This window comes from Mesoplodon densirostris, chromosome 12 (assembly GCF_025265405.1).
Source record: "Mesoplodon densirostris isolate mMesDen1 chromosome 12, mMesDen1 primary haplotype, whole genome shotgun sequence".
NCBI classification, from domain to species: domain Eukaryota; kingdom Metazoa; phylum Chordata; class Mammalia; order Artiodactyla; family Ziphiidae; genus Mesoplodon; species Mesoplodon densirostris.
This window is the reverse complement of record NC_082672.1, coordinates 61701274-61728970: the sequence shown is the minus strand read 5'-3', so window position 1 is coordinate 61728970 and position 27697 is coordinate 61701274.

Genomic DNA, 27697 nt, shown 5'->3' with positions numbered 1-27697 from the left:
TGGAGTGGGGTAGTGATGAAAGGAAGCTGAGAACTAAAGGGTGAGTAGCATTTCAGTTGCTGCTATCATTAAGTAAAAACATTCATTCCAAATATAGGAAAAGTCAAAAGCAAAGGGGTTGAGATGAGAATGCACAGGGTCCATCCATGGGACAGCAACAGGAAGGCTCTGGCTACAACGGAGGTTGATACAGTGGAAGACAGCCTAGAATGGGCAGTGGGTGTGCTAGACAAAATAAGGGTCTCCCCAAAGACATCCAGGCCCAATCCCTGAAATCTGTGAATATTGCCTTACATGGCAAAGGGACTTTGCAGCGTGATTACATTAAGGATTTTGAGAGAAGATTATCCTGGATTATCCAAATGGACACAGTGTAAACACAAGGGTCCTTATAAAGGGATGTAAGGAGATCAGAGTTAGTAGAAAGAAATGTTGTGATGAAAGCAAGAGGTTGGATGATAAGAAAGGGTCCATAACATTTTTCACAGAACTAGAACAAAAAATTTTACAATTTGTATGGAAACACAAAAGACCCCAAATATCCAAAGCAATCTTGAGAAAGAAAAACAAAGCTGGAGGAATCAGGCTCCCTGACTTCAGACTATACTACAAAGCTACAGTAATCAAGACAATATGGTACTGGCACAAAAACAGAAATATAGATCAACGGAACAGGATAGAAAGCCCAGAGATAAACCCACGCACATATGGTCACCTTATTTTGACAAAGGAGGCAAGAATATACCATGGAGAAAAGACAGCCTCTTCAATAAGTGGAGCTGGGAAAACTGGACAGTTAACATGTAAAAGAATGAAATTAGAACACTTCCTAACACCATACACAAAAATAAACTCAAAATGGATTAAATACCTAAATGTAAGTCCAGACACTATAAAATTCTTAGGAGAAAACATAAGCAGAACACTCTCTGACATAAATCACAGCAAGATCTTTTTTGACCCACCTCCTAGAGAAATGGAAATAAAATCAAAAATAAACAAATGAGACCTAATAAAACTTAAAAGCTTTTGCACAGCAAAGGAAACCATAAACAAGACGAAAAGACAACCCTCAGAATGGGAGAAAATATTTGCAAATGAAGCAACTGACAAAGGATTAATCTCCAAAATATACAAGCAGCTCATGCAGCTCAATATCAAAATAACAAACAACCCAATCCAAAAATGGGCAGAAGACCTAAATATACATTTCTCCAAAGAATACATACAGATTGCCAACAAACACATGAAAGGATGCTGAACATCACTAATCATTAGAGAAATGCAAATCAAAACTACAATGAGGTATCACCTCACACCGGTCAGAATGGCCATCATCAAAAAATCTACAAACAATAAATGCTGGAGAGGGTGTGGAGAAAAGGGAACCCTCCTGAACTGTTGGTGGGAATGTAAGTTGATACAGCCACTATGGAGAATAGTATGGAGGTTCCTTAAAAATCTAAAAATAGAACTGCCATATGACCCAGCATATGCCACTACTGGGCGTATACCCTGAGAAAACCATAACTCAAAAAGAGTCATGTACCACTATGTTCATTGCAGCACTGTTTACAATTGCCAGGACATGGAAGCAACCTAATTGTCCATTGACAAATGAATGGATAAAGAAGATGTGGCACATATATATAATGGAATATTACTAGCCATAAAAAGGAACAAAGTTGAGTTATTTGTAATGAGGTGGATGGACCTAGAGTCTGTCATACAGAGTGAAGTAAGTCAGAAAGAGAAAAACAAATACCGTATGCTAACACACATATATGGAATCTAAAAAAACGGTACTGATGAACCTAGTGGCAGGGCAGGAATAAAGACGCAGACGTAGAGAACGGACTTGAGAACACGAGGTGGGAAGGGGAAGCTGGAATGAAGTGAGAGAGTAGCATTGATATATATACACTACCAAATGTAAAATGGATGACTAGTGGGAAGGAGCTGCATAGCACTGGGAGATCAGCTCAATGCTCTGTGACCATCTAGAGGGCTGGGATAGGGAGGATGTGAGGGAGGCTTAAGAGGGAGGGGATATGGGGTTATATGTATACTTATAGCTGATTCACTTTGTTATACAACAGAAACTAACACAATATTGTAAAGCAATTATACTCCAAAAAAGGTATAAAAAAAAAAAAAAGAAAGGGTCCAGAAGCTGAGGAATGCAGATGGCCCAGGTGGCCTCTACAACCTGAAAAGACTAGGGAACAGATTCTCTCTTGAAGTAATGCAGCTCTGCCAACCCCTTGATTTTAAACTTTTGACCTCCAGAATTAGAAGAGATTAAATGTGTGTTGTCTTAAGTCACTCTGTTTATGGTAATTTGTTACCTTATGAATAAAGTATCCGGAAACTTGAGGGCCGAACTAAATTATCAGGAATATCCCCTGCATGTATTGAATGTTTCTAAGATAGGGATGGAAATAAACTCCCATTTTGAAGATAAATCATGATGTTACACTTATTCACATCTTTCTGAAATATTATGGTAACAATGAGAAAGGAACACAGGGAGATGCTTGGAGACTGTCTCTGAGGAACTCAGAAAAAGGAAGGAAAATTCAAAGAGGATACCTACACTATGAGTATAAGAAGAACAAGTGAAGTAACAAGGATTTACTGTATAGCACAGGGAACTATATTCAATATGTTGTAATAACCTGTAATGGAAAATAATCTGAAAGTATATATATATATATATATATATATATATATATATATATATATATAACTGAATCACTTTGGTGTACACTTGAAACTCACATAATATTGTAAATCAACTACACTTCAATTTTTTAAAAGTATAATTGAGAGAATAAAGAATTTAGGCAGAATACTAAGTGCTAAGGAAAACAATTAGTTAAGTGTTGCACACATTGAGTTTAGCATGCTGAGGTCATATTCATTAGTCAGATAAGACCTCACTACTAAAAAGAGAAAGATGACTTGGAAATAAATACTCCCAACTAACTGTGAACCCATTAAAGTAGGAATATAGTCTTTTTCTCATTACCACAAATCCAAACACAGCCAACTGCACCTAGCAGTGGTAGACATGGCTGTTAATGGGGAAAATGTCTGATCATGCTAATCAAATGGTATTGTAGACACTGATTTTAAAATAGCCTCACTGGGGTAAGTATCTAGTTGTAAAGATTTCTCTCTCTCTTAACTGATCTCCCCTCCTCCTCTTTCCAATTTTGCACCTGGATTCCATGTGGCTTTGATAGGGAGGAATGCTCAGTCCTTATGCCATCTTCTGAGTCTTCATATGTCTGCTGAACTGTGCCTTGGCCCATCAGGTCCCTGGGTGTCCTGAACTGGTCTCTGCTGAATTGAGGCCATCCTATGTGGACATCTGAGTATCACTCTGGCACTGTTGCAGGTGCCATGGCCTCCAGCTGCAGGACAGTGCAATCACCTCATCCTCACTTTAACCACCACATAACTCTTCCTTATCAAAGGTCTCTTGAGTTCCTCTCAGCACATCTATGTCCCTTGCCTCTTAAGGACCTTGGAATTCTCAGGTGCTTTCTCTGTGTCATTCCGACCTGTGCTCGATCCAGTGAAGTTTTTATCTGGCCCAACTGCGTAGGCTACCTGCCTTCGTCTTTTTTACTAAACCATTCCCACATCCTGGTGGGCATGGTAACATTCAATATGGATTTCTCTGAGAAAGAGTCAGGCAGGCTCCCTCAGGCTATACCTTTGGAAGCCCTGAATCTTCCAAATTTATCTGAGTATTTAAAAACCTCCCCTTAGCTTTTAAAACTATTGACTCTTCATGGCTTTTAAAATGTCAGATTTAAAATTAAAAGGTGAACCATGACTTCGGGGTTGTAGACAGTATCTCTTCCTTCCTTCCTTAGAGCAATAATTATTGGTCTCTGACTTAGCCTTAATGAGATTGGACCACAGGGAATGAAAAAGAAATATTTGAGCAGGGAAAATCCATTGGAAGCCATTTCAAAAGCTTTATTTATAGAGGCAGAAGAGAAAGCTGACTACGAGTGCATGAATGAGAGCTGAAGGAGTAAGAAAAAGACATAATAAAGGGCTGAGGGCTCAGCTGGGGAGCAGCGGCAAAGCAGGACCAGGAGAGAAAGAGGAAAGAGTGCAGACTGAAAAAAACAGTGATAGACACAGAAGGAGAACCAAGCTCTCAGAGACCCCAGGTCTAAGAGAAAAAGAACATTTCCCAAGGAAATGTTTTCATAGGAAAATATTGTTTTCTTAGTCTGTTACTATGCCAAAAATATGAGTAAACCAGAATAGATCTTTATACACACACACACACACACACACACACACACACACACACACATATGTATATAAAGACTGGATATTTCTTTTTATTATCCCTATGTAAATGTCACTCATTATTAATTTCATGTTTATCCCTAAATAACCAAACTGGTATATGGCCACTCTCCTAAAGTATATCCTTTTTTATATGTGTAAAATTCATTGTCAATCATTGTTTTCTGTACATGTTACATAATTCTCCATTTAAAACACACCAAAGTTATTGTGATTTCAGAAGACATTCATCTTAGTTCCTACTATAAAATTCCAAGGCTGGAAGAAATTCTTATTGTTCTACTGAGCTTGATAAACATAACAACACTTTTGCTGTCTCAAGAATTGCTAAGCTTTAAGTAAGGGAAAGATGTCAATTTGGGGGTTCAAACGAAGGCCTATGCTGTAAAAACACAGTATCAATTCCAAAGGGAACTAATGAGAAAGTAGATTATATACCATGTGTATATAAAGCTCACTTCAACAGATACTCAAAGAATTGAATTTTATACTTGTTACTTTTATTGTTCACTGAAATATTCACTAATAATTATACTGTTTTAGTTAAGTATTTCTATGGAATTTTACAGATATAATAAATATAAATGCATAATAAATATATATACACATATAATTTTTTAAAAAATATGGGTCTTCCCTGGTGGCGCAGTGGTTAAGAATCTGCCTGTCAATGCAGGGGACATGGGTTCGAGCCGTGGTCCGGGAAGATCCCACATGCCACGGAGCAACTAAGTCAGTGCACCACAACTACTGAGCCTGCATTCTAGAGCTCGCGAGCCACAACTACTGAGCCCATGCACCACAAATACTGAAGCCTGCACGCCTAGAGCCCATGCTCTGCAACAAGAAAAGCCACTGCAATGAGAAGCCCACGCACCGCAAGGAAGAGTAGTCCCCACTCACCGCAACTAGAGAAAGCCTGCGTGCAGCAACAGAGACCCAATGCAGCCAAATATATATATATATATATATATATATATATATATGTATATGTAAATATATATGTATATGTATATGTGTATATATATATAAAATAAAGTGGCTCAGACTATAAAACTACCTGAAAGGTGGAGGGATCAACCTGGCAAATACTTAAATAAAAAGACTATGAGTTCTAGATGTGACTATAGTCAGATATTTAAGCTTTCTGAATCCCAATTTCTCCTTCTATAAAATACATATGAATACTATAAATGTTTTTTTAAATGATAGGCATAACACATATGCTAGAGCAGATAAAGAATATTAATCTTAAGTGGTAATATGCTACTCTTTTTTTGTTGTTTAAATAGATCTTTATTGGAGTATAATTGCTTCACAATACTGTTAGCTTCTGTTGTACAACAAAGTGAATCAGCCGTATGCATACGTGTATCCCCATGTCCCCTCCCTCTTGAGCCTCCCTCCCATCCTCCCTATCCCACCCCTCTAGGTCATCGCAAAGCACTGAGCTGATCTCCCTGTGCTATGTTGCTGCTTCCCACTAGCTAACTATTTTACGTTCGGTAGTATATATATGTCGATGCTACTCTCACTTTGCCCCAGCTTCCCCCTCCCACCCCGTGTCCTCAAGTCCATTCTCTATGTGTACATCTTTTTTTCTTCTTTTTTTTGCGGTACATGGGTCTCTCACTGTTATGGCCTCTCCCATTGCGGAGCACAGGCTCCGGATGCGCAGGCTCAGTGGCCATGGCTTACGGGCCCAGCCGCTCCGCGGCATGTGGGATCTTCCCAGACCGGGGCACGAACCCGTGTCCCCTGCATTGGCAGGCGGACTCTCAACCACTGCGCCACCAGGGAAGCCCTCTATGTGTACATCTTTATTCCTGCCCTGCAACTAGGTTCATCAGTACCAAATATGCTACTCTTTTACTGTTGATTTTACAAAAGTATAGAACTGAAATATAGCTAAGTCATAGAGTGAAGAATCAGCAAAATATTCCTAGATTCCTTCAGAATGCTTTTCTCTCCACACAATGTAATCACTTCAGCATGTCATTCCATTGACATATGCTCTGAATATACAGAATATCAATGAAGTCCCTGGGTCAGATTTTATAAAAATAAAAATTGAAGCTGTGATCCATTCTTTTTTCATTTATTTAATTACTGAATAAAAGCCCATCCTCCTGATCCACAGGACAGCTAGGAGTGTCAATCTCACTTCTTTCACCAAAATTGAATAAAGCCCACATGAGACTTCACAGCAACAAATAAAAATTAGGTTTTGAACAGAAAGTATATCTGAGGGCGGATGGACTCATCCAAAGTTTGACACATTCTCAAGAGACAGGCCAGAGCACAGAAGAAGAACTTGTTACCAAATATGACAGAGAGAAAAAGTATACAAGATTTGCAGCTGATATCATCTAATTCACTGACCTGATTATGCTTCAAGAGAAGGACTCAAATTTCTGAGGTTGAAGAAGACTGAGAAAACATAATAAGCAGCTCAGTGGCCGAGGGCATGCCTTACTCTGACTGTCTTCTGCCCAGTGACACACTCATCTGCAGAACCACATGTGATGCAGAAACAAGCAAGTGAAGGCCTGGAGTTTGGTTTTACATAATTATTTTTTAAAAGAAAATGAAATAGAGATTTATTTTTATGGACCTCTCATTGATGCACTCTGAACTTTAGTAGATAAACATTCATGGGTGATAATAAATAAAAGTGGTTTTCTTCTCATCAAGTGTCCAGAGGTCCCAGGGGAGAAAAACAGCAAAATATATTGTCAGAAAAATGGCAGACAACTAACTTCCTCCTTCCCAGAAAAATAATTGGTATGTGGGGAAAACACAATGAAACACATATTAATAATGTAAAAGCTAGGTTCTAAAATGACTCTGACTTCCATCAGACAGCAAATTATTAATGATTTCCTTCTATATTGTCAGAGAAAAATCTGGGAAAGGATTCAGATACATATTTTCTATCCATCAAATACTATTCATGTCTATTTTGCGTGCTAATTAGAGTTTTGCTACATTCTAGATGGAGACAGCTAATTAATTCATTTTTTTACATGATTGTTTTCATTTTTTTTTTCAGTCTTTTCTCTTTGATTCAGAGTTATTCTCTCCCTAATTAAGAGCATTCTATTCCCCCAAAGATTTGCAGACCTCCAGATGGTCCTGGGATGCTTCTATCTGGAGCTATGTTTTTATCCTTGAAACAAAGAGTGATCCAACAATTGGTTTGATTTGTTTGCATGCTTACTTGCTTGTTTGTTTGTTGTTATAATATATTGGAGTAGTTCTTCGCACTAAAGCCAACTGGATTTCCCATTTCTTCTGAACTTTTCTTCTGTTTCCTACAATCCTTTTTATTATACCTCTGTGTGTATAGCTGAAGTATTATAAATACTGTTTATATTAGGTGTACAAATGAGCTATAACCTTCCAAGTTACTGTCCAACAATAAGATCCTATGAAAATTTAAACTTTTCTCCCTATACTCTACTATGCCTCAAATAGCTTTCAATGTTCTCTTGATAATTTATTCTGTGTTATAAAATGAGAACTGTGGAAGCTTATGTAGCTCGAGCCTGTAACTAACATTAAACACAGAGAAATCAGAGCTGGGTAGAAAGGTGGGTATCATTCTATCCTGGTTTCTTAACCCTGGCTGAGTATCCCAACCACCAAAGTGAGCTTTAAAATACTGCTGACACAGTCCCATCCAGACTTGATATTTCTCAAAACTCTTCAGATCATTTTAATGTGCAGCCAGGGTTGAGAGCCACTGGTCTTATCCACCAGTCATTAGAAGCCAAACTGAAGCACTGATAGACTCAATCACTAACCCACCCATGTAAAGTAAAAAGCATCAAAGAAAGGATTAGAGACCCTTGTTTTAAGTGCAGGGTTCTTTCAAATACAAGGACTATAGGATTGCAAAAGGTGTCCTGAGGAGCATAGTCTATGGTTTGAATTTCTTTCAACTTAGTTCAGGCCAGGACCAGCTATATAACTTGCAAGGCCTAGTACAAAATAAAAAATGTGAAGCCCCTTTTTCATAAATTACTACAGCAGAAACTAACACAACATTGTAAAGCAACTATACTCCAATAAAAATTAATTTTAAAAAATAATAAATAAATAAAAAAGAACTTCAAAAAGTTGGCAGCAGAGATTTAAACCAAGCTCAGGGCCCTTCTAACAGCAGGGTCTGATGTTGCTGCACAGGACACACACCCATTAAGCCAACCCTGGCCCAGATTTTGAAGATATCCTGTGTTCAGTAACAAGGCTTGTAAAAAGAAAAAGTGTTCTTCTAATTCCACAGTTATAAATTGGGAAACAGTGCTGAACAAGTCTTTGGTTTTGTTTTTTTGTTTGTGTGCTTGCTTATTTATTTTTTTAAATGCAGGAGCTCCCAGGAGACTTCAGTAAGCTAACGTGCATTGTGACTACTTTAGCCTGCCTCTCCCCCTGTCAAAAGCAGAATCTGTGAGACAAGGGCTTTTATTCTGGGGAGTGATCCCAGAGACCCAGAAAGGAGGATGAGAACAGTAACACAGGGAAGGAAGAAATCACTACAAGGGTGTGTTATGGGGCCAGTCACTGCGGTGGGAAACTGGGCTAGATCTCCCTGGAAGCCTCTGAAGAGCTGCATAGAATGTGTCTCAGCAGTGCTGAGGGGTGGAAGAACGGAGTCTTATCCTCTGTGTCCTGGTTTCTATTGGCCAAGTGTGGCCCTGTAAGGGGTTAACCCTCTGGTCTTTCTAGATTGCATGTGAGAGTGTCAGGAGAGAGCCTGGATGCCCTGTCAGGGTGATGCCAGGTAAAGCAAAGGCTGGAGGGGCAAAGAGGCCCTGATACCTTGACCCTCCAAGCTGGGACTCAGCCAGTGGCAGCCCTAACTGATCTCAGTTAAAACTTTTTACTCTCCAGAATACCTATTAACATCTTTCTGGACACATGTGCTATCTATGGAGCACAGTTTGGAACAAAGTAGAGGAACTATTGTTACAGTTAGAAATCCCTTTTCAAAGAAATCACACACTGGGAAATCCAAGTTAGGTGTTGGAAGGACCAAGGGATGATTAGAACATAGAGAATGAAAGTCTGAATCCAGCTGAAGGGCAATAATTGTTTTGAATGTCCTCCCACTGGTATAAGCACGAGGATTCAGGCCCCCTGACTCAGCTCTGTGCCAGCTCTCCTGAAATTCTTTAACGTATATCCAGAGAGTTTTGGGGTTTTTTAACATCTTTATTGGAGTATAATTGCTTTACAATGGTGTGTTAGTTTCTGCTTTATAACAAAGTGAATCAGCTATACATATACATATATCCCCATATCTCCTCCCTCTTGCTTCTCCCTCCCACCTTCCCTTTCCTGTCCCCCTAGGTGGTCACAAAGCACCGAGCTGATCTCCCTGTGCTATGCGGCTGCTTCCCACTAGCTATCTATTTTACATTTGGAGTGTATATAAGTCCATGCCACTCTATCACTTCGTCCCAGCTTACACTTCCCCCTCCCCATGTCCTCAAGTCCATTCTCTACATCTGTGTCTTTATTCCTGTCCTGCCCCTAGGTTCTTCAGAACCTTTTTTTTTTTTTTAGATTCCACATATATGTGTTAGCATACGGTATTTGTTTTTCTCTTTCTTACTTACTTCACTCTGTATGACAGACTCTAGGTCCATCCACCTTACTACAAATAGCTCAATTTCTTTTCTTTTTATGGCTGAGTAATATTTCATTGTATATATGTGCCACATCTTATCCAGAGAGTTTTAATAGGGCTATCATTGTTACCACTGTTATGACATCCAAGGCAGATATTTTTCAAATGAATGCTAGATGAAACAGAAAATAGCACTTTTTGCCTGCAAACTAGTAATAGTAAAAGGTTTTAAGTGAACTTGGCTACAGCTAACAATTACACAGAGAGAAATCATTTCTTTGAGACAATTCTTAACACATGCACTCTTGGTCACTGAGACTGCTGGCAGTAATTTACAGACATATTATGAATAAATGCCTTCTTACTATATTTATTTAGCTGTGACAGCAGACTCAGAGCAATCTTAGCATTGAAAGGAAAAAATCCCTAAATATGTTTAGTGTAAGTGTTCCCATAGACGTGATACAATTAACATGCAAAAACAGAAAAACAAAAAAAAAAATCTTTATATAACTAAGTCATAATTTCTACTTTTACTTAAGAACTCTATATGTTAATTTTCTCAAGAGCTTGCTATTTTAAAAAATTGCTTTCAAACATCTCTACATCACATCTCCCATTTTCTGTCAGTAGGGCAGTATTTATTCAGTGTTGATCATGTCCAGAGCCCTGAACCTGATTGTGCATGTCAGCAGGATGTTTATATATTTAGAAAAGCACAGAGAACTCTGTTTCTCAGGGAGGCTATACCTAAAATATCAAAATGACAAAACTTCCTGTATTGTAGAACAATTTCATAAGGTTTTCGGAAACCAAATTCATCTTACGAGCAATTCAAATCCTTAGAAAGAATGTTTTTATCATAATTTTCAAAATGTAATTGTCTTACTCAAATGTTTATGTCATGGGACATAAATATTTAGTTTTCCATCTGTTTGAAAATATGACCACCCACAAAGGCTGTAGGCTGCCAGTTTTCCCTACACCCCTTTTTATTGCCACACTTTTTTTTCTGCTTATAAACATGGAAAACTTCACACAAAAACAACTCAATAGCCTAGACCTACAAAGTAAAATCACTTTAAAACCAGAGTAAATGTGTATGAAAAAAAACTGCACAAGGTATTTTTTCCACTGCTATATTATATTTAAATCTACTCTTAGATATAGTATTTCAATACAATTATTTATATCAATAGGGGTTTACAGTCTTCACATGAGCAGAAATTTTCCTGATTATAAAAGATAAAGGTCATGAAGAAAACCTTAAACATACATAGCTGAAATTTATGTCCCTTATACCTCATTTTATTTCTGTATTTCATATTTCCTCTTTGTCATATCCCTATTTGTCATTCAATAAGATAAAACAAATATGCTACAATTCTCTTTCTGAGCCTGGGTTACTCTCAACCCAGCAAATGATAAAGTTTCCGCACCTCAGTTACCTTATCTGCAAAATTAGGATGTTATACCAAATAACCACTATTCTCTTTAAATGTAGTTTTAAAATAGGTCTTCCTGTGAAAGAGATGGCCTGAAAACCTTTCCATACATTCCAGGTTGGGACAGCAGATTGAACATTTACAACTTATTCACTCCGTCTCCAAACTCCATTAAAACTACAGTAACTAAATGTTCAAAGAAAAAGAGGCTGAAGACATGAGGTGGGGTGAAAAGCATGAAGTATAGGCAGGTTAAGTAACTGAACCCACTGAAAGTTGACTGCAGATCCCATATTTCCCCTGATCCCATTGAGCTCCCAAAAACTCCAGCAGCTGGGCATTCACTGTCCAAGCAGAGAAACTTTCTCAAAGGAAATACCTAAGACAGTTCCCCAACAACAGACTCACTCAGGGTCAAATTTGAGGGTCAGATATGAAAATGGCATCCATCATTCAAAATCACGAATCACCTTTTTATTCCTTCACTGTAAATCATCACTAGACAATCAAGGACTACTAAATATCTAAGCAAAATCTCGAACAAGAACGGAAGAGATCAAAGCAAACAACCTGAAAAAAAACAACTAGGAGGAAATACAATCTAGGCAACCATCATTGATATCCTCAGAGAGATAAAAGAAGATGTTGCATTCATGAAACAAGAACAGGAGGACATTTTAAAAGAAAAGAGAAAAATCTTCAAATTTAAAAATATTATAGCAGAATTTTTTAACCACTCTTGAAAGTTTATAAGATATTTTGAGCAAATACCCCATTAAGTAGAGCAAAAAGATAAAATAAGAAAAAAAAAGATAAGAAAATGGAAGCACTAGCTTTGACCAAGTGGGCTTTATTCCAGGGATGCAAGGATGGTTCAATATTCTCAAATCATTCAATGAGATACAACACATTAACAAAAGGAAGGATAAAAATCACATGATCATCTTAATAGTCACAGAAAAAGCATTTGACAAAATTCCCCATCCACTCATGATAAAAAATCTCATCAAAGTTGGTATAACATGACCTTTTCTCAACACAATAAAAGTAATTTATGACACACCCACAGCTAAAATCATACTGAACAGTAAGAAGCTGAAAGTGTTTCCTCTAAATTCACTCTTGCCACATCTCTATAACATAGAGCAATCAGAAAAGAAAAAGAAATAAAAGGCATCCAAATTAGAAGGGAAGAAATGAAACTGTCACTATTTCCAGATGATATGATACTATATATAGAAAACTCTAAAGTCGCCACTAAAATATTAGAACTACCAAATGAACTCAGTAAAGTTACAGGATACGAGTTCAATACACAGAAATCTGTTGCTAGTCTATACAATAATAATGAACCATCAGAAAGAGAAAGCAAAAAACAATCTCATTTAAAATTGCATCAAAAAGAGGGGAAACCTTCAAGATGGTGGAAGAGTGAGACATGGAGATCGGCTTCCTCCCCACAAACACATCAGAAATACATCTACATGTGGAACAACTCATACAGAACACCTACTGAATGCTGGCAGAAGAACTCAGACTTCCCAAAAGGCAAGAAAACCCCCCCATACCTGGGTAAGGCAAAAGAATAGGGACAGGAACTGCACCACTGGGAGGGAGCTGTGAAGGAGGAAAACTATCCACACACTAGGAAGCCCCTTCACTGGCAGAGATGGGGGTGTCGGGGGGGGAAGCTTCAGAGCCATGGAAGAAAGTGCAGCAACAGGGATGCAGAGGGCAGAGCAGAGAGATTCCTGCACAGAAGATCAGTGCCAACCAGCACTCACCAGCGCGAGAGGCTCATCTGCTCACCCGCCGGGTCAGGTTGGGACTGGGAGCTGAGGCGCGGGCTTCAGTGGAGGTCAGATCCCAGGGAGAGGACTGGGGTTCGCTGTGTGAATACAGCCTGAAGGGGGCTAGTGCACCACAGCTAGCCAGGAGGGAGTCCGGAAAAAAGTCTAGAGCTGCCTAAGACGTAAGAGACCATTGTTTCAGGGTGCGGAGGAGAGGGGATTCACAGCACCACCTAAACGAGCTCCAGAGACTGACACGAGCTGCCGGCATGGACACCAGAGACAGGCGTGAAATGCTAAGGCTGCTGCTGCAGCCACCAAGGAGTCTGTGTGCGAGCACAGGTCACAATCCACACCTCACCTCCCGGGAGCCTGTGCAGCCTGCCACTGCCAGGGTCCCGTGACTCAGGGACAACTTCCCTGGGAGAACACACAGCACACTACAGGCTGTTGCAACGTGATGCAAGGCTCTGCCACCACAAGCTCACCCCGCATTCCATACCCCTCCTTCTCCCTGTCCTGAGTGAGCCAGAGCACCCTAATCAGCTGCTACTTTAACCGGGTCCTGTCTGAGAGAAGAACAGACACCCTCAGGTGAGTTACATGCAGAGACAGGGCAAAATCCAAAGCTGAACCCCAGGAGCTGTGCAAACAAAGAGAAAGGGAAATCTCTCCCAGCAGCATCAGGAGCAGCAGATTAAATCTCCACAATCAATTTGATGTACCCTGCATCTGTGGAATACCTGAATAGACAATGAATCATCCCAAAATTGAGGAGGTGGACTTTGGGAGCAACAATATATATAGTTTTTCTTTTTCTCTTTTTGTGAGTGTGGATGTGTATGCTTTTTTGTGTGATTTTTCTATATAGCTTTGCTTTTACCATTTGTCCTAGGGATCTGTCACTCCGTTTGTTTTGTTTTTGTTTTTTTAATAATTATTTTTTATTTTAATTATTTTATTTTATTTTTTTCTCCCTTTTCCTCTGAGCTATGTGGCTGATAGGGTCTTGGTGTTCTGGCCGGGTGTCAGTGCTGTGCCTCTGAGGTGGGAGAGCCGACTTTAGGATATTGCTCCACTAGAGACCTCCAGGCTCCACATAATATCAAATGGTGAAAGCTCTCCAAGAGATCTCCATCTCAAGGCTAAGACCCAGCTCCACTGAACAATCAGCAAATTCTGGATACCCCATGCCAAACAACTAGCAAGACAGGAACACAACACCACCCATTAGCAGAGAGGCTGCCTAAAATCAAAATAAGGTCACAGACACCCCAAAACACACCACCGGATGTGGTCTTCCCAACAGAAAGACAAGAGCGAGCTTCATTCTCCAGAACACAGGCACCAGTCCCCTACACCAGGAAGCCTACACAGCCCACTGAACCAACCTTACCCACTGGGGGCAGACACCAAAAACAATGAGAAATACTAACCTGCAGCCTGTGAAAAGGAGACCCTACACACAGTAAGTTAAGCAAAATGAGAAGACAGAGAAACACACAGCAGATGAAGGAGCAAGGTAAAAACCCACCAGAACAAACAAATGAAGAGGAAATAGGCAGTCCACCAGAAAAAGAATTCAGAGTAATGAGAGTAAAGATGATCCAAAATCTTGGAAATAGAATGGAGAAAATACAAGAAATGTTTAACAAGGACCTAGAAGAACTAAAGAGCAAACAAAACATGATGAACAACACAATAAATTAAATTAAACATTCTCTAGAAGGAATCAATAGCAGAATAACTGAGGCAGAAGAACAGATAAGTGACCCAGAAGATAAAATAGTGGAAATAACTACTGCAGACCAGAATAAAAAAAAAGAAAGAAAAGAATTGAGGACAGTCTCATAGACCCCTGGTACAACATTAAACATATCAACATTTGAATTACAGGGGTCCCAGAAGAAGAAAAGAAAAAGAAAGGGACTCAGAAAATATTAGAGGAGATTATAGTTGAAAACTTCCCTAATATGAGAAAGGAAATAGTTAATCAAGTCCAGGAAGCACACAGAGTCCCAACAGGATAAATCAAAGGAGAAACATGTCAAGACACATGTTAATCAAACTATCAAAAATTAAATACAAAGAAAAAATATTAAAAGCAGCAAGGGAAAAACAACAAATAACATACAAGGGAATCCCCATAACGTTAACAGCTGAACGTCCAGCAGAAACTCTGCAAGCCAGAAGGGAGTGGCAGGACATATTTAAAGTGATGAAAGGGAAGAACCTACAACCAAGGTTACCATACCCAGCAAGGATCTCATTCAGATTCAATGGAGAAATTAAAACCTTTACAGAAAAGCAAAAGCAAAGAGAATTCAGCACCACCAAACCAGCTTTACAACAAATGCTAAAGGAACTTCTCTAGGCAGGAAACACAAGAGAAGGAAAAGAACTACAATAACAAACCCAAAACAATTAAGAAAATGGTAATAGGAACATACATATCTATAATTACCTTAAATGTAAATGGATTAAATGCTCCAACCAAGAGACATAGACTGGCTGAATAGATACAAAAACAAGACCCATATATATGCTGTCTGCAAGAGATCCACCTGAGACCTAGGCACACATACAGACTGAAAGTGAGGGGATGGAAAAAGGTATTCCATGCAAATGCAAATCAAAAGAAAGCTGGAGTAGCAATTCTTATATCAGACAAAATAGACTTTAAAAAAAGACTATTACAAGAGACAAAGAAGGACACTACGTAATGATCAAGGGATGAATCCAAGAAGAAGATATAAAAATTGTAAATATTTATGCACCCAACATAGGAGCACCTCAATACAAACGGCAAATGCTAACAGCCATAAAAGGGGAAATCGACAGTAACACAATCATAGAAGGGGACTTTAACACCCCACTTTCACCAATGAACTGATCATCCAAAATGAAAATAAATAAGGAAACACAGGTTTAAAATGATACATTAAACAAGACGCACTTAATTGATATGTATAGGACATTCCATCCAAAAACAACAGAACACACTTTCTTCTCCAGTGCTCATGGAACATTCTCCAGGATAGATCATATCTTGGGTCACAAATCAAGTCTTGGTACATTTGAGAAAACTGAAATCGTATCAACTGTCTTCCAACCACAATGATATGAGACTAGATGTCAATTATAGGAAAAAATCTGTAAAAAATAAGAATACATAGAGGCTAACAGTACACTACTTAATAACCAAGAGATCACTGAAGAAAACAAAGAGAAAATCAAAAAATACCTAGAAACAAATGACAATGAAAACACGATGACCCAAAACCTATGGGATTCAGCAAAAGCTGTTCTAAGAGGGAAGTTTATAGTAATACAATCTTACCTCAAGAAACAAGAAACATCTCAAATAAACAACCTAACCTTACACCTAAAACAATCAGAGAAAGAAGAACAAAAAAACCCTCAAAGTTAGCAGAAGGAAAGAAATCATAAAGATCAGATCAGAAATAAATGAAAAAGAAATGAAGGAAACGATAGCAAAGATCAATAAAACTAAAAGCTGGTTCTTTGAGAAGATAAACAAAATTGATAAACCATTAGCCAGACTCATCAAGAAAAAAAGGGAGAAGATTCACATCCATAGAATTAGAAATGAAAAAGGAAAAGTAACAACTGACACGGCAGAAATACAAAGGATCATGAGAGATTACTACAAGCAACTCTATGCCAATAAAATGGACAACCTGGAAGAAACGGACAAATTCTTAGAAAAGCACAACCTTCCAAGAATGAACCAGGAAAAAATAGAAAATATAACAAGACCAATCATGGGCTTCCCTGGTGGCACAGTAGTTGAGAGTCCGCCTGCCGATGCAGGGGACATGGGTTTGTGCCCTGGTCCGGGATGATCCCATATGCTGTAGAGCAGCTGGGCCCGTGAGCCATGGCCGCTGGGCCTGTGCGTCTGGAGCCTGTGTTCTGCAATGGGAGAGGCCAGGGCAGTAAAAGGCCCGCATACCACACACACACAAAAAAAAGACCAATCACAAGCACTGAGATTGAGACTGTAATTAAAAATCTTCCAACACACAAAAGCCCAGGACCAGATGGCTTCACAGGTAAATCCGATCAAACATTTAGAGAAATCCTAACACCTATCCTTCTCAAACTCTTCTGAAATATAGCAGAGGAAGGAATACTCCCAAACTCATTCTATGAGGCCACCATCACCCTGATACCAAAACCAGACAAAGATGTCACAATGAAAGAAAGCTACAGGTCAATATCACTGATGAGCATGGATGCAAAAATCCTCAACAAAATACTAGCAAACAGAATCCAACAGCACATTAAAAGGATCATACACCATGATCAAGTGGGGTTTATGCCAGGAATGCAAGGATTCTTCAATGTATGCAAATCAATCAATGTGATACACATATTAACAAATTGAAAGGTAAAAACCATATGATCATCTCAATAGATGCAGAAAGAGCTTTCAACAAAATTCAACACCCAATTATGATAAAAACCCTCAAGAAAGTAGGCACAGAGGGAACTTAACTCAACTTAATGAAGGTCATATATGACAAACCCACACCCAACATTGTTCTCAATGGTGAAAAACTGAAACCATCTCCACTAAGATCAGGGAAAAGACAAGGTTCCCCATGCACATCACTATTATTCAACATCTTTTGGAAGTTTTAGGCGCAGCAATCAGAGAAGAAAAAGAAATAAAAGGGATCCAAATCAGAAAAGAAGTAAAGCTGTCACTGTTTATAGATGACATGTTACTATACATAGATAATCCTAAAGACACGACCAGAAAACTACTAGAGCTAATCAATGAATTTGGTAAAGTAGCAGGATACAAAATTAATGCACAGAAATCTCCTGCATTCCTATACACCAATGATGAAAAATCTGAAGGAGAAATTAAGGAAACACTCACATTTACCATTGCAACAAAAAGAATAAAATACCTAGGAATAAACCTACCTAAGGAGACAAAAGACCTGTATGCAGAAAACTATAAGACACTGATGAAAGAAATTAAGGATGACACAAGCAGATGGAGAGATATACCATGTGCTTGGATTGGAAGAATCAACATTGTGAAAAATTGACTATACTACCCAAAGTAATCTACATATTAAATGCAATCCCTATGGAACTACCAATGGCATTTTTCACAGAACTAGAACAAAAAATTTCACAATTTGTATGGAAACACAAAAGACCCCAAATAGACAAAGCAATCTTGAGAACGAAAAATGGAACTAGAGGAATCAGGTTTCCTGACTTCAGACTTTATTACAAAGCTACAGTAATCAAGACAGTATGGTACTGGCACAAAAACAGAAAGATAGATTAATGGAACAGGATAGAAAGCCCAGAGATAAACCCACAAACATATGGTCACCTTCTCTTTGATAAAGGAGGCAAGCATATACAATGGAGAAAAGACAGCCTCTTCGATAACTGATGCTGGGAAAACTGTACAGCTACATGTAAAAGCATGAAATTAGAACACTCCCTAATACCATACACAAAAATAAACTCAAAATGGATTAAAGACCTAAATACAAGGCCAGACACTATCAAACTCTTAAAGGAAAACATACGCAGAACACTCCATTACATGCATCACAGCAAGATTCTTTTTGACCCACCTTCTAGAGAAATGGAAATAAAAACAAAAATAAACAAATGGGACCCAATGAAACTTAAAAGCTTTTGCCCAGCAAATGATGCCATAAACAAAATAAAAAGACAACCCTCAGAATGGGAGAAAATATTTGGAAATGAAGCAACTGACAAAGGACTAATCTCCAAAATTTACAAGCAACTCATGTAGCGCAATATCAGAAAAACAAAGAACCCAATCCAAAAATGGGCAGAAGACTTAAACAGATATTTCTCCAAAGAAGATATACAGACAGCCAACAAACACATGAAACGTCACTAATCATTAGAGTAATGCAAATCAAAACTACAATGAGGTATTACCTCACACCAGTCAGAATGGCCATCATCAAAAAATCTACAAACAATAAATGCTGGAGAGGGTGTGGAGAAAAGGGAACCCTCTTGCACTGTTGGTGGGAATGTAAATTGATACAGCCACCATGGAGAACATTACGGAGGTTCCTTAAAAAACTAAAAATAGAACTACCATCTGACCCAGCAATCCCTCTCCTGGGCATATACCCTGAGAAAACCATAATTCCAAAAGAGTCATGTACCACAATGTTCATTGCTGCACTATTTACAATAGCCAGGACATGGAAGCAACCTAAGTGTCCATCGACAAATGACTGGATAAAGGAGATGTGGCACTTATATACAATGGAATATTACCCAGCCATAAAAAGAAATGTAATTGAGTTATTTGTAGTGAGGTGGATGGACCTAAAGTCTGTCATACAGAGTGAAGTAAGTCAGAAAGAGATAAACAAATACTGTATGCTAACACGCTTATATGGAATGTAAAAAAAAAATGTTTTTGAAGAACTTAGGGGCAGGAGAGGAACAATGACACAGACGTAGAGAATGGACTTGAGGAGATGGGGAGGGGGAAATGTAAGCTGGGACGAATTGAGAGAGTGGCATGGACTAATATATACTACCAAATGTAAAATAGATAGCTAGTGGGAAGCAGCTGCATAGTACAGGGAGATCAGCTCGGTGCTTTTTGACCACCTAGCAGGGTGGTATAGGGAGGGTGGGAGGGAGACAGAAGAGGGAGGAGATATGGGGATATATGTATATGTATAGCTGCTTCTCTTTGTTATAAAGCAGAAACTAACACTCCCTTGTAAAGCAATTATTCTCCCATAAATATGTTTAAAAAAATAAATAAAATTACATGAAAAAATAAAATATCTAGCAATAAACTTAACCAAGGAGATGAAAGACCTATACTCTGAAAACTATAAAACATTATGAAGGAAATTGAAGAGAATAGAAAGAAATGGAAAGATATTCCTGCTCTTGAATTGGAAGAATTAATATTTTTTAAATGGCCATACTATCCAAAGCAATCTACAGATTTAATGCAAATCCTATCAAAATACCCATGAGATTTTCACAGTAGTAGAACAAATAATACTAAAGTTTATAGAGAACCACAAAAGACTCTAAATTGCTAAAGCAATCTTGAAAAAAAAGAAAAAAGTTGTTGGTATTACTCTCCCAGACTTCAGACTATAGTACAAAGCTACAGTAATTAAAACAGCATGGGACTGGCACAAAAACAGACACATGGATCAATTGAATAGATTAGGGAGCCCAGAAATAAACCCATACATTTATGGTCAATTAACCTACAATAAAGGTGTCAAGAATATACAATGGGGAAACGACAGTCTCTTTGATAAGTGGTGTTGGGAAAACTGGACAGATACATTTAAAAGAATGAGATTCTAACACTTTCTCATACCATATACAAAAATAAACTCAAAATGAACTAAAGATCTAGATGTTAGACCATAAATGTCCTAGAAGACAACATAAGCAAAACAATCTGTCATAAATTATAGCAATATGTTTTTGGATCTCTCTCCTAAGGCAAAAGAAAGAAAAGCAAAAATAAACAAATGAGACCTAATTAAACTTATAAGCTTTTGCACAGCAAAGGAAACCATCAACAAAACAAAAAGACAACCTTGGAATGGGAGAAAATATTTGCAAATGGTGTGACTGACAAGGTGTAAATATAGAAAACATGTATGTAGTTCATGCAGCTCAATATCAAAAAAACAAACAACCCAAACAAAAAATGGGTGTAAGATCTAAGTACACATTTTTCCAAAGAAGACATACAGATGGCTAACAGGCACATGAAAGATTCTCAGCATCACTAATTATTAAAGAAATGCAAATCAAAACAACAGTGAGATACCTCCTCACACCTGTCAGAATGGCTATCATCAAAAAGTCTACAAATTAGGGCCTCCCTGGTGGCGCAAGTGGTTGGGAGTCCGCCTGCCGATGCAGGGGATGCGGGTTCGTGCCCCGGTCTGGGAGGATCCCGTATGCCGCGGAGCGGCTGGGCCCGTGAGCCATGGCCGCTGAGCCTGCGCGTCCGGAGCCTGCGCGTCCGGAGCCTGTGCTCCGCGACGGGGGAGGCCACGGCAGTGAGAGGCCCGCATACCGCAAAAAAAAAAAAAAAAAAAGTCTACAAATTACAAATGTTGGTGAGGATTTGAGAAAAGAGAACCCTTGTACACTGTTGGTGGGAATGTAAATTGGTGCAGCCACTATGGAAAATAGTATGGAGTTCTCTCAAAAAAATTAAAAATAGAACTAAATAAAAATAAAACTAAAAATATATGACCCACCAATTCCACTCCTGAGTATATATCTGGAAAAAAACAAAACACTAATTCAAAAATATACATGCGTACCAATGTTCACATGAAGCACTATTTATAATACAAAGCAACCCTTCTGTCCATCAACAGACAAATGGATCAAGAAGTTAAAGATACACACACACACTGGAATATTACTCAGCCACAAAAAAGAATGTAATTTTGTCATTTGCAGCAGTGTGGATGGGCCTAGAGAATATTATGTTTAGAGAAGTAAGTCAGAGAAAGACAAATACCATGTGATATCATTTATATGTGGAATCTAAACAATAAAACAAATGAATGTATATAGTAAAACAGAAAGGGACTCACAGATATAGAAAATGATACAGCGGTTATCAGTGGGAAGAGTGCAGGCATGGGGCAAGACAGGGATATGGGATTGAGATACAAATTACTATGTATAAAATAGAAAACTAGATAGAAAAAAAAACTAGAAAGAAAAAAATGAAGACAAAACGAAGATTCTATAACTTTTCATGGAGGAAGGAAGGAAAAAAAGGATCATATACAAAAGATGAGGAATCAAGTGCCTTTGAAGTTCTAAGCAGAAACACCAGTAGCAATAGATCAACATGTTCAAAATTGTGAAGGCAAATAGCTTCCAACCTAGAAAGCTATACCAAATCAAAGCTACCAATCAAGTATGAGGGTAGAATAAAAATGTTTTTAATACATGCTTGGTATCAAAGTATTTGTCACCCATGACCCATTCTTAAGTCCCTTAAGGAGACTAGGAACCAAGATGGTGGAGTAGAAGGACGTGCTCTCACTCCCTCTTGTGAGAACACCAGAATCACAACTAGCTGCTGGACAATCATCAACAGGAAGACACTGTAACTCACCAAAAAGGATGCCCCACATCCAAAGAAAAAGGAGAAGCCACAATGAGACGGTAAGAGGGGCGCAATCACAATAAAATCTAATCCCATAACTGCTGGGTGGGTGACTCACAGACTGGAGAACACTTATACAACCGAAGTCCACTGACTGGAGTGAAGGTTCTGAGCTCCACTTCAGCCTTCCCAACTTGGGGGTCCGACAATGGGAGGAGGAATTCCTAGAGATTCAGACTTTGAAGGCTAGAGGGATTTGATTACAGGATTTCGACAGGACTGGGGGAAACAGAGACTCCACTATTGGAGGGCACACACAAAGTCGTGTGCACAGTGAGACCCAGGGGAAGGAGCAGTGACCCCCGGGGAGACTGAACCAGACCTACCTGGTAGTATGGAGGGTCTCCTGCAGAGGCGGGGGGTGGCTGTGGCTCACCCCCCGGGGAACAAGGGAACAAGGACACTGGCAGCAGAAGTTCAGGGAAGTACTCCTTGGCATGAGTCTTCCCAGAGTCTGTCATGAGCCCCACCAAAGACCCCAGGCAGGCTCCAGTGCTGGGTTGCCTCAGGCCAAACAACCAACAGGGAGGGAACCCAGCCCCACCCATCAGCAGTCAAGCAGATTAAAGTTTTCCTGAACTCTGCCCACCAGAGCAACAGTCAGCTCCACCCACCACCAGTCCCTCCCATCAGGAAACTTACACAAGCCTCTTAGACAGCCTCATCCACAAGAGGCCAGACAGCAGAAGCAACAAGAACTACCATCCTGCAACCTGTGGAAAAAAACCCACACTCACAGAAAGATAGACAAGGTGAAAAGACAGAGGGCTATGTACCAGATGAAGGAACAAGAGAAAACCCCAGAAAAGCAACTAAATGAAGTGGAGATAGGCAACCTTCCAGAAAAAGAATTCAGAATAATGATACTGAAGATGATCCAGTACGTCAGGAAAAGAATAGAGGCAAAGAACGAGGAGATGCAAGAAGTGTTTAGCAAAGACCTAGAAAAATTACAGAACAAACAGAGATGAACAATACAATAACTGAAATGAAAACTACACTAGAAGGAATCAATAGCAGAATAACTGAGGCAAAAGAACGGATAAGTGACCTGGAAGACAGAATGGTGGAATTCACTGCTGCAGAACAGAATAAAAAAAAAAAAAGAATGAAAAGAAATGAAGACAGCTCAAGAGACCTCTGGGAGAACATTAAACGCTACAACATTCGCATTACAGGGGTCCCAGAAGGAGAAGAGAGAGAGAAAAGACCCGAGAAAATATTTGAAGAGATTATAGTCGAAAACTTCCTTAACATGGGAAAGGAAATAGCCACCTAAGTTCAGGAAGCGCAACGAGTTCCATACAAGATAAACTCAAGGAGAAACACGCTGAGATACATAGTAATCAAATTGGAAAAACTTAAAGACAAAGAAAAATTATTGAAAGCAGCTAGGGAAAAATGACAAATAACATACAAGGGAACTCCCATAAGGTTAACAGCTAATTTCTCAGCAGAAGTTCTACAAGCCAGAAGGGAGTGGCATGATATATTTAAAGTGATGAAAGGGAAGAACCTACAACAAAGATTACTCTAGCCGACAAGGATCTCATTCACATTAGATGGAGAAATCGAAAGCTTTACAGACAAGCAAAAGCTAAGAGAATTCAGCACCACCAAACCAGCTCTACAACAAATGCTAAAGAAACTTCTCTAAGTGGGAAACACAAGAGAAGAAAAGGACCTACAAAAACAAAACCCAAAACAATTAAGAAAATGGACACAGGAACATACATATCAATAATTACCTTAAACGTGAATGGATTAAATGCTCCAACAAAAAGACACAGGCTTGCTGAATGGATACAAAAACAAGATGCATATATATGCTGTCTGCAAGAGACCCACTTCAGACTTCGGGACACATACAGATTAAAAGTGAGGGGATGGAAAAATATATTCCATGCAAATGGAAATCAAAAGAAAGCTGGAATAGCAATACTCATACCAAAAAAAAATAGACTTTAAAATAAAGAATTTTACAAGAGACAAGGAAGGACACTACATATGATCAAGGGATCAATCCAAGAAGACATAACAATTATAAATATATATGCACCCAACATAGGAGCACCTCAATACATAAGGCAACTGCTAACAGTTATAAAAGAGGAAATCGACAGTAACACAATAGTGGGGGACTTTAACACCTCACTTACACCAATGGACAGATCACCCAAAATGAAAATAAATAAAGAAACACAAACTTTAAATGATACAATAGACCAGATAGATTTAATTTATATTTATAGGATATTCCATCCAAAAACAGCAGATTACACTTTCATCTCAAGTGTGCACAGAACATTCTCCAGGATAGATCACATCTTGGGTCACAAATCAAGCCTCAGTAAATTTAAGAAAATTGAAATCATATCAAGCATCTTTTCTGACCACAGCGCTATGAGATTAGAAATGAATTACAGGGAAAAAAAGGTAAAAAACACAAACACGTGGAGGCTAAACAATACATTACTAAATAACCAAGAGATCACTGAAGAAATCAAAGAGGAAATCAAAAAATACCTAGAGACAAATGACAATGAAAACATGATGATCCAAAACCTATGGGATGCAGCAAAAGCAGTTCTAAGAGGGAAGTTTATAGCTATACAAGCCTACCTCAAAAACAAGTAAAATCTCAAATAAACAATCTAACCTTACACCTAAAGACACTAGAGAAAGAAGAACAAACAAAACCCAAAGTTAGCAGAAGGAAAGAAATCATAAAGATCAGAGCAGAAATAAATGAAATAGAAACAAAGAAAACAATAGCAAAGATCAATAAAACTAAAAGCTGGTTCTTTGAGAAGATAAACAAAATTGATAAACCATTAGCCAGACTCATCAAGAAAAAGAGGGAGAGGACTCAAATCAACAAAATTAGAAATGAAAAAGGAGAAGTTACAACAGACACTGCAGAAATACAAAGCATCCTAAGAGACTACTGCAAGCAACTCTATGCCAATAAAATAGACAACCTGGAAGAAATGGACAAATTCTTAGAATGGTATAACCTTCCAAGACTGAACTGGGAAGGAGAAAACATGAACGGACCAATCACAAGTAATGAAATTGAAACTGTGATTAAAAATCTTCCAACAAACAATAGTCCAGAACCAGAAGGCTTCACAGGTGAATTCTATCAAACATTTAGGGAAGAGCTAACACCTATCCTTCTCGAACTCTTCCAAAAAATTGCAGAGGAAGGAACACTCCCAAACTCATTCTATGAGGCCACCATCACCCTGATACCAAAACCAGACAAAGATACTATAAAAAAAAGAAAATTACAGACCAATATCACTGATGAATGTAGATGTAAAAATCCTCAACCAAATACTAGCAAACAGAATCCAACAACACATTAAAAGGATCATACACCATGATCAAGTGGAATTTACCCCAGGGATGCAAGGATTCTTCAATATGTGCAAATCAATCAATGTGATACACCATATTAACAAACTGAAGAATAAAAAACATATGATCATCTCAATAGATGCAGAAAAAGATTTTGACAAAATTCAACACCCATTTATGATAAAAACTCCCCAGAGTGTAGGCATAGAGGGAACCTACCTCAACATAATAAACGCCATATATGACAAACCCAGAGCATACATCATTCTCAATGGTGAAGAACTAAAAGCATTTCCTCTCAAATCAGGAACAAGACAAGGATGTCCACTCTCACCACTATTATTTAACATAGTTTTGGAAGTCCTAGCCATGGCCACCAGAGAAGAAAAAGAAATAAAAGGAATACAAATTGGAAAAGAAGAAGTAAAACTGTCACTCTTTGCAGATGACATGTTACTATACATAGAGAATCATAAAAATGCCACCAGAAAACTACTAGAGCTAATCAATGAATTTGGTAAAGTTGCAGGATACAAAATTAATGCACAGAAATCTCTTGCATTCCTATACACTAATGATAAAAAATCTGAAAGAGAAATTAAGGAAACACTCTCATTTACCATTGCAACAAAAAGAATAAGATACTTAGGAATCAACCTACCTAAGGAGACAAAAGACCTGTATGCAGAAAACTATAAGACACTGATGAAAGAAATTAAAGATAATACCAACAGATGGAGAGACATACCATGTTCTTGGATTGGAAGAATCAATACTGTGAAAATGACTATACTACCGAGAGCAATCTACAGATTCAATGCAATCCCTATCAAATTACCAGTGGCAGGCTTCCCCGGTGGCACAGTGGTTGAGAGTCTGCCTGCCGATGTAGGAGACACGGGTTCGTGCCCTGGTCCGGGAAGATCCCACATGCTGCGGAGCGGCTGGGCCTGTGAGCCATGGCCACTAAGCCTGCATGTCCAGAGCCTGTGCTCCAAAACGGGAGAGCCCACAACAGTGAGAGGTCCACATACCGCAAAAAAAATAATAATAATAATAATAATTGCCAGTGGCATTTTTTACAGAACAAGAACAAAAAATCTTAAAATTTGTATGGAGACACAACGGACCCCAAATAGCCAAAGCAGTCTTGAGGGAAAAAAACGGAGCTGGAGGAATCAGACTCCCTGAGTTCAGACTACACTACAAAACTACAGTAATCAAGACAATATGGTACGGGCACAGAAACAGACATAGATCAATGGAAAAAGATAGAAAGCCCACAGATAAACCCATGCACCTATGTTCAACTAATCTATGACAAAGGAAGGAAGGATATACAATGGAGAAAAGACAGTCTCTTCAATAAGTGGTGCTGGGAAAACTGGACAGCTACATGTAAAAGAATGAAATTCAAACAATCCCTAACACCATACACAAAAATAAACTCAAAATGGATTAAAGACCTAAATGTAAGACCGGACACTATAAAACTCTTAGAGGAAAACATAGGAAGAACACTCTTTGACATAAATCACAGCAAGATCTTTTTTGATCCACCTCCTAGAGTAATGTAAATAAAAACAAAAATAAACAAATGGGACCTAATGAAACTTAAAAGCTTTTGCACAGCCAAGGAAACCATAAACAAGACGAAAAGACAACCCTCAGAATGGGAGAAAATATTTGCAAATGAATCAATGGTCAAAGGATTAATGTCCAAATTATATAAACAGCTCAGGCAGCTCAATATTAAAGAAACAAATAACCCAATCCAAAAATGTGCAGAAGACCTAAATAGACATTTCTCCAAAGGAGACATACAGATGGCCAAGAAGCACATGAAAAGCTGCTCAACATCACTAATTATTAGAGAAATGCAAATCAAAACTAC